We start from the raw sequence: 8,557 nt of genomic DNA, 5'->3' as shown, positions 1-8,557 counted from the left end.
ATCAGCGCTACACCTTGCTCTACACCGCTGCTGGCCCTCAACAGGATCACATTCCAGCTGCCCAAGATCAACGTTGGAGCATTCCCACACTGCCAAGGGGAAGAGTTTGAGCTCTCCACCAAGGGTAGTCGCCACCCACTGGGACATCTCCTCACCTGTCTGCTGATGGAAGCAGTGCCTTGGGCAAGCACAGGCAGCACCTTAGTTGTAGTCTCTGCCTCTGCTCATCTCTTCTTTGAGTTATCTTCCCACCCATTCTTTCTGGCTGATCCCTTTTAGCTGAGGGAATGAAACCCACGGTAGTGTCAATCAGGTAAGCGCTGTTGCTGCCATCCTCTGCCCTGATGCCTTTGGAGGAGGGAGTTTTCCAGAAACTGTCCCCATGTGGGTGCTGAGCTCTCTGCCTGCACTGTCATTGCTCCAGCTTGCATGACACTGGTGCTGCTTGGGTGATCTTCACATCAGTGCTGAGCATTTCGTGGACCCAGACTGCTTCGGGACACCATTACCTTCTTCATTAGGAGCTAGCGGGAGAGGGCTGACAGAAGCTGGTGCCTTTGCTTGCTTGCACACGCAGGTGCAGATGGCTACTCCTGCCTCCCCTCTCAGATTGTATTTTCCTGTGGGTGGGTGGAGTTTCACCATGGTGCCTGACCACACAGCGGTGGGAGCAGCTCCTGGGGCTCCCCTATGAGGTGTAAGTGCAAGGGGTCACCCAAAGCAGTTGCAAAGCTTCCTCATTCCAACCCAAACATTTGCATCTCCACAGATATTTCCTCCCTACCTGACTGAGGCAGGAGGACACGGTCAGAGTCCACTCCATGGTGTGTCACTACAAGCCTGGCACAATGGTTGGGGCTTCAGCCATTTCTCTCAGACCACAGACAGCTTCAACCAGCAGACTCCTGACGGCCTGCCACTTCTTTAACATACAGCCCATAGCGTGATTTTGACAGGGAAACTGTTGTCCATCCCCTCCCACTTCCACACACACCCCAGTGTGTGGAAGTGGCACCACATCATCCCAGTTCTGGCAATTTAATGCAAGAGCAATGAGGGATTTAGTGCACAAGGCACAGCCGATGCCACACAGCACCTGGAGCTCGCTGCCTCCTTTCCAGAAGGAAGAGGAGGAAGCAACTGTCTGGTCACTTCGGCCTGCCTGGAGCACGTTCCACCAGCGCCTGCTCAGCAATGCAGCTTGCCTCAGCTGAAAAACTTGTGGAAGGCATCAGAAATATCAAAATTGCCTTCTGCTTCACACCAGGTCTACCAGTGATTTGTTTTCCTCTAAGTCAGGCAGCTGCAGGATACGCTGCTCTCTGCAGTTTTAACTGTCATTTTCTCCTGATTTTATTTTGAGGTCCACAGTTCAGACACATCCTCCATTTATAGGATGAGCAAAAGGCTGGTCATCATGGTCATCATTTCTCCCCTGCCTATCTACCTTCCCTCCAGGATGCTTAGAAATGTGTCCAGTTCCTCTTTCCACCCCAAAAAGCTCTCTGCATTTTGCAAGAAAGGCAAGCTGTAGTAGAAAAAAAAAGGTCAGTGGGAACAAAAGGGCTTTCCCCCTCCCACCACCGTGTCCAGTGGAGGTGGAGGCCAAACTGTAAAAGTCAGGACAGAGCAATGCCAGCCAGAGCTGGCAACCATGCCCTGAGGAAATGGGGCATTTTGTGCCTTCAGATAAAACAGATCCCTCTTACCTTTACTCAACACTGCCTGTGCCGCAGAGCTTCTCTCTTAGGTCACTTGCTGAGGCTTTTCCTCCTGCCCTCAGACACAACCCTTAATGTGTTACAGGAAAACAGGGCTGCGGCAGCCCTGGAGCAGTGCTGGAGCTGCTGCAGGTCATCACAGAGCTTGGGCGCGTTGCGGCAGGGAAGGCGTCAGCAGGGCCGTTTCAATGGGCAGCATCTGAAAAGGGATTTTCTTTGCTGTGTTTGTAAGCAATTGACGCTTTACAGTCCGTATTTTTCCATTTGGTTTGGGACAGACGCTACCATAGCAATCTGAAATCAAATTTAACAGCTAGGGCTTTATAATAGCAGAACAGAGAGGTTCAAAGGGTGTGGGGGAAGAGTGCCTGCAGCCTGCCACTTGGAGGGATCCATTAAAAAAATAACAATAAAAATATACAAACCCCCACTGTCTTCTTGCAGACACAGCCACAAGAAAATGCACATGAAGCCACCAAGGAGAGGGAAATGCCTGCACTGATGTGTCTGTCTCCAGCCAAAAAAATATGCTTAGGGCAACATGCAGACTACAAGGAGACAAACCAGAATGATGTAGCCGGACCCAAAACAAAATTCTCAAGGGAATAAATTTTCCGATCAGTAGCATCTGGGTTCCAGGCCCTGAAGAATCAAACACTGCACACAAAATGGGCAATCATAAACGGGGACATCTGACTTCTTATTCAGCCACCCAGGCCATTAGATGGGAGTCCCAATTTCAGGGGATAGCATTTAATATGGATACCCTGCTGCCTGCATGAATGCTTTGGCCACTGCTGAGATCACCTTCCCTCTCCTCTTCTGTTCCATCCCTGCCTCCATCACCAAGGTAGTTAGTTACACGGCAAATTCAGGATGAACTTTCTACCAATGAAACCTGGTAAACTGTCTATCTATAAATTCTCCTGATTTTAGTTGTTCCTCTTTTCTTCTTCAGGGTGAAAAACAGCAAACCGTATCATTTCAGAGCACTGACACCAGCTGATAAAATAATCCTGACATTTGCTTGCTGCAGATTAAAGCAAGCCACAGCAATTACTGAAAAACATTCAAGTTTTGGTTCTGTCAACCATCTTTATTCCCTTTCACTATAACAACCCAATATTTAACATCAGCTGTCAAATTACCCATCCTCAGTAACTAGAAAAAAGAGTGTTGATCCAAAAGTGGCATCATGAACAGCCAACAAAAGACATCTACTGTGTTAGCCACTGCTGACACGAAGGGACACAGCCTCTGGTAGCAGGAAGATTTCCTTGGGACCTTGTTCCCGTTGTCTGCTGGGGCTGTCAACACAGGGGCCAAAATCTGATGCAGTTTGGAGGACAGCAGGCCATTTGGCACAAGGGACACCAAACAAACATTACATAGTTCTCATCTGGTATTTTTGGCCAGTAAGAACTACAGCTTGGCTTGAACTGGGAGAACACCAGCAGAAAGCTGACCAAGAATTAGCTGGTTCATACACTGCTTACTTTTAGCTTGAATGCCTAGCACTTGGATTTCCTGAGTTCACCTGACACATGAAAGTGCTTTACGAGCACTGATGAAAACGAACATCCAGTTCGTGTCCCCCAGGATAAACAGAGAGAACTGGGAACACTTAGTGAAATCTTCCTCTGCAGGGGAGCTGGTCTATTCAAACTCAAAAGCAGAAGCAAGCGAAAGTAGTGTCTAATAATGACACAGCTCCTAATTGCATAGATCATAATTTCAACTGAGCTGCAAGAAAGCATGTCCACATGAAATGCTATGCGCATAAATAATTAGGCAGGCCAAGTCCTGCACCCATTGGACTACATGACGGAGCTTTATGCTGACCTCAGTGAGTCAGAGGAGTGGTTCTCAATTGCGTGGGAGTAAGACCAAACTCGCAGTCAAAAACCGGGCACAGCAACAGGAAGAGCTGCCTAGCTTAAGTCCCTGGTCTGCAGGTAATTCTCCTCCCTCATTCCCCGACTGCCCGCTCCTGAATACAAGACAAAAAACGTTGACAGGGAGCTCCAGCAAGATTTTATTCAATGGTATACAACACGGAGAAATTAAGATTAAAGAAGAATCATATACATTACTGATTTTTCAAGTTGCTAAAACAAACCCACAGTGACAAGAACAACTTAGGCTGATGATGTAACAAGAAGCGTGGCGACCATCTCTCTAGTGTCCATACCTGCAAATACAGAATATATTAATGCTTTTTTTTTTTTTTTTTACTACATTTCATACAGGTGCTGATTTGGGCAGATTTATTCTCATTCCACCACAATGTAATTAACATGTAAACCAGATGAAGGTGCGATGCTGTGCTATGGAAACCTTAGAAAGTTCCCTCATTTCACTTCCCCAAAGTCTATCCAGATACTAGTTAGAAGAGAGCCTGAGCAATCCACAATGTCATATGCAAGAGACCCTCGGTACCATCACCCTTTGTCCTGAATCCCACTTCAAATATAACCTGCATGAAAACAAGGCCAAGGCTTGTCAAGCCCTAAGTGTGTACTGAGCATCCACATGAAGATACTCAGTCATGTCTCCATTTCTTCTTATACTGCCCATGCAATTATTAAGTTCACTGGCCAGGCAACACAGGCTCAGTTTTCATTACGTATTCATTAAAAATTCTTCGTATCAAAACTATGTTGTCATGTCAATGCAATCGACTGTGAACCAGATCCCAAAGACAATCCTGAACAGTTATAATGCCTGTTTTGCTTTGTTTTAATCTGGACTCTGCTTAGAATTAGTATGTCTGGGGGGCTTTTTAAAAAGAGGGGTGGGGAGAGGGAAAATCCACAGTTAAGAAAAGATTAATGAATAAATGGTGCAGAATGCAGCAAGTGACAGGCAAACTTCCTAACTACTCTCAGTGTAAAATTACCTCTCAAAATGCAATTACCCCTCAAGAACCCATCCGTGGATCTCCTAATATTATTCTAACAGACCTTTGGAAAACACAAAACACAGAATACAGAAATTATTAATAAATGGGCCAAGGCTGTAGCAATGGCCATTGATTTCTGGATGCTAGGGGATCAACTGTATTAATCTCTGAGCATATTAGAGTCATAAAACAAATCACCAAGATACAGAGGGTCCGCTAGGACTTCTGGCACCTCAGCAGAAATGTTTTGGAACACAGGCAGCTGAATTCAGGTGACTGTCTAAACCCAGATTGCTCATGCAGCCGTACAGCATTCACCTGAGGCTCCACTTTCAGTGAATTCCCTTTCTCTTCTGCTCTCCATTATTTAGAAAGAACGTCAATAAAAATCACTACTTGTTAACAACTCCCACTTACCCCACAGCCATTTGGGTTTCCTTCAGAGCTCATTTAGCACCCAGGTGACTAAGGAGGGTCCCTATCCAGCAAGGTGGGGGGGAAAAAAAAAAAAAATATCCTTTCTCAACAGCAGCTATGCCCTCAGACCCAGAAATGAGAGAGACTGCCCAAACAGCTGACGCTGATCATTTCTATTAACATCATTTCTATATTCTATTAAGATCATTTCTATTTCTAGTAATCTATTGGATTTCTCATTTTGAAATCTGTAGCAGGATACCTACTTTTGGAACTCCCATTCCCTGTTGTCCAGCGGACATACTTGGCGAGTTTTGAGCCAGCGAGAGATGCAGTGGAAGTGGAAAGCATGCTGGAAGAGAAAGTTCAGACCACATCATTTCAGACAACATGAAGGTATCTCATTAAAACAATCATTGAAAGCATCACGGTAAGAAAAAAGCAGCAAGTGTTTGCAGACAAAGGTGGGGAGGGCTAGTTGGCCAGCTCCCTGGTGAACACCAAGGAACTGATCCACATCTTCGGAGAGGAAGGGAACATTAGTGAAATGGCAGCAGGGAGTCTGTTCCACAATGCATGCAGTAGCAACCAACTGACTTCTGATGGAGAGAATGCAGAGTTTAGCAGCTGCTAACACTGGCAGAGCTGATGCTGATGAGAAGCATAATCAGAAAGACAAGAAAGAGGATTTCACAGTGAGTAGCAGGGATGATATATGTATGTATACATGCTGAAGCTTTCTGCCAGTCTTCTGGACAAACCAAAGCCTGAATAAAAAGGAACTTGCAAAGTCAGAAAGAAAAAAGTCTCTTTTTTTACATGTCATTACATGTTTAATAAGGACACCCTTTTCCATACCCCATACAGCTACTCAGAAACAAGGTTCCAATTGCAGTAGTTCTTCAACACAAAACCGTAATTTTGACACTAACATATCCTGACACGGTTAAAAAAGTTGTTCTTGTTCTCTACAAACAGAATTGCAAATTTATAATCGTGCTTCAGCATTATTGTGCTGTAACTTGATCCCCCAGCGTAGTGAGGATAGGACTGTGGAACAGGTAGTTATTCCATTACGGAAAATTTTATCTTCCAACTCAGGCCCAGGCTAGCTAAGAGGTATGCAAGTTTGAGTTCATGGGCTAGTGGGGCCATGTACAAAGGAGTACATATGGCAACAAATTGAAAAGATGAGGATGATACACTAGAACCGATTTGATCTTCCTCCAAAATGGGAGGTAAATCACCTAGTTACCCCGTATTGACTCCCTGAATCAGCCTGCACAAAGACGAATCAAGCATGCTGACATCCAAGTAATCCTATTACCAGTAAAAATAAAAAGCATAACTCTTAGGCAGAACCTTGATCAGGAAAATCATGCTCATAATGGAAGATCTATTATTCCTAAAAGAAAAAAAAAGTCAAGGCCAATCTTCCTCTATTTGCTTCTGCGTCTTCCATATTACACCTCCCCAACTTTACTCCTGGTTGTTTTTTTTTTCTTCTCTCTCTCCTTGCTACGCTCTGCTAAACATATGGTGTTTAAAGTTCTTTTTTTCTGGTGGATTATCTGAAACATCTTACAGAACTAATTTTGTCCTGAGTCATTAAAGAAGGCGATAGCATCACCACACATGAGCTCCACTATAAAACAGTTTTCCTTACATTGCAGACACCCCATGCAACTGTGCACTCTTCAGAGGTAGCTGATGCTTGGTTTGCTTGACATTCTATGCCTGTGAAAACAAAGATTAAACATATATATACGGGAGTAGAAGAGGTACATGCAACACCAACTGGTAGATTTCTTTGTAATAGCAAAGGGGGAGTGGTGGGGAAGAGCTGTTGTTTTGTTGCATTTATTACATCCTAAAGTGTCAAGAGTTGTGGTTTAGTATGTATTGTTTTCCCAAAAGTATCAGACAAAATATACTTCATCCTGCATTCCTCCTTCCTCTACTTTTTTTAGTATTCCAGAGTTCCAGAGGGCTCATCTACTGGTAACATGTGACTGCTTTCCCAATTTTAAGAATATTTTAAAATTTTTCTCTTGTGTTTCAAGAGATGTCTTTTGATGATTAGTTGAAGGTACATTTACTTGAACTTCTTACCCAAATTTCTCTAAATATAAATTCAATGTCTTGTGAGACATAATGTACTATCAGTTGTATTGACAATTAATTTGCTTATGTAATGCTGAAGTTTGCCTGTCTATTGTCTTGTGACAGGTACAAACACCCCAAAAATACAGAATAGGAAATAGTTTTAAAATGTACATTTTGAACTTTTTATACCTTGGAGTTGAGTACCAAGGCTGATCCCAAGAAGGATAAAGACTGTTTATGGGTTTGGGTTATGTTTTGGGGTTTTGTGTCAAGTGGAATTGATGAAGGAGATGAGGAAGAGTGAGGAAAGAAACAACAGCACTGATAAAATAAATCCAGCAACCTGATTCTCCATTCTAGAGCCTGAACAATTCACTTTTGCTCTAGCTCAAGGAGAAACTTCAGGAGAAAAAAAGATATTTCCAACTCCTCCACAAAACTATGAGACCAACATTTAACTTCCTGCTAAAGGATGCTTTCTTTCAAAGTCAAGCCCAAATGATTTAAAAAGACATGCTGAAAAGATGATCAGCTTAGAACTCAATACATGGGCTTGCTGCTTGTTTGTTCTGCAGATCTTCTTCTTCTTGGAAAAGAAGATGTCTGACTGAGCTCCAATTCTCCAATGTTTGCGTGCTTGAATATGCTCAGACGAAAAGAAATTTGATCCACCAATTAAAGATACGAAAACTTGCAACCCCCCTATATGTTCTTTATTTGCTCTGTCCTATTCATCCGTTTCTCCATTTTTCACTCTTTTTCAGGTGTGGAGATGAACAAAATAGGAGAAAGACCCAGTTTTCCTGAGATGTGAGAGAGATCAGTTAACCTTGGTCACAAGGAACTACTCAGAACAAGCCTGAAGTCTAAAAAACTAATAAGTGTTCTGCAAGATTTGAACAAACCTTTATTTATTATACGGTTTACATCAACATCAACATATGATATACCCCAGCAGGAAATCCAAAGCTCAGTCCCTGGCCTGCCTACAGAAGAGAACAAAACCCAGTGCACCTGAAATATCTGATGTCTTAACTCCTTAAGCTCTCAATCCATACAGCAGTAAAACTAATTCTGGTTAAGAAAATGGAAGATGCTCAAGAACCTTGAAGAGCTTCAATTACTTTGGACATTTGTTTAAAATTTAACACCCAAGATTGCTGCAACAATACTACTGTTACTGCAGTATAGACTCATGGTCTTGCTGAATAGCACAGGACATACAAAGTTTTAAATATGTGGCATGAGTCTCTAGAGTAACAGCGAATGGTGAGATGAGTAGTAGGAAAAGGAGAAGAAATTAATTAGAAGGAAGAAAAGTCGACTGGTAAACAAACTTTTAATTCAGAAAGTCTCTGCTGAAAGTATGAAAAATATTCCAGCACACAATATACTTCTCTTGTTTCTTCTC

At 43.2% G+C, this 8,557-nt stretch overlaps 1 long non-coding RNA gene across 1 annotated transcript in view; it reads right to left on the bottom strand.

The window, feature by feature from the left end:
• Window positions 1-3,732: 3,732 nt before the first annotated feature.
• Window positions 3,733-8,557, bottom strand: part of LOC104499074 — an 8,981-nt gene continuing 4,156 nt past the window's right edge. Inside the window, exons 2-4 of the long non-coding RNA XR_727834.1 lie at window positions 6,707-6,777; window positions 5,307-5,392; window positions 3,733-3,912 (exon numbers count right to left, since the gene is read on the bottom strand). This is a non-coding gene — a long non-coding RNA (uncharacterized LOC104499074). The remainder of the gene's footprint in view (window positions 3,913-5,306; window positions 5,393-6,706; window positions 6,778-8,557) is intronic.

The sequence above is a fragment of the Buceros rhinoceros genome, unplaced genomic scaffold (genome assembly GCF_000710305.1).
Source record: "Buceros rhinoceros silvestris isolate BGI_N320 unplaced genomic scaffold, ASM71030v1 scaffold31818, whole genome shotgun sequence".
Taxonomy (NCBI): Eukaryota; Metazoa; Chordata; class Aves; order Bucerotiformes; family Bucerotidae; genus Buceros; species Buceros rhinoceros.
The sequence above is the reverse complement of the archived record's forward strand: the minus strand, read 5'-3'. Positions and strand labels throughout refer to the sequence as shown.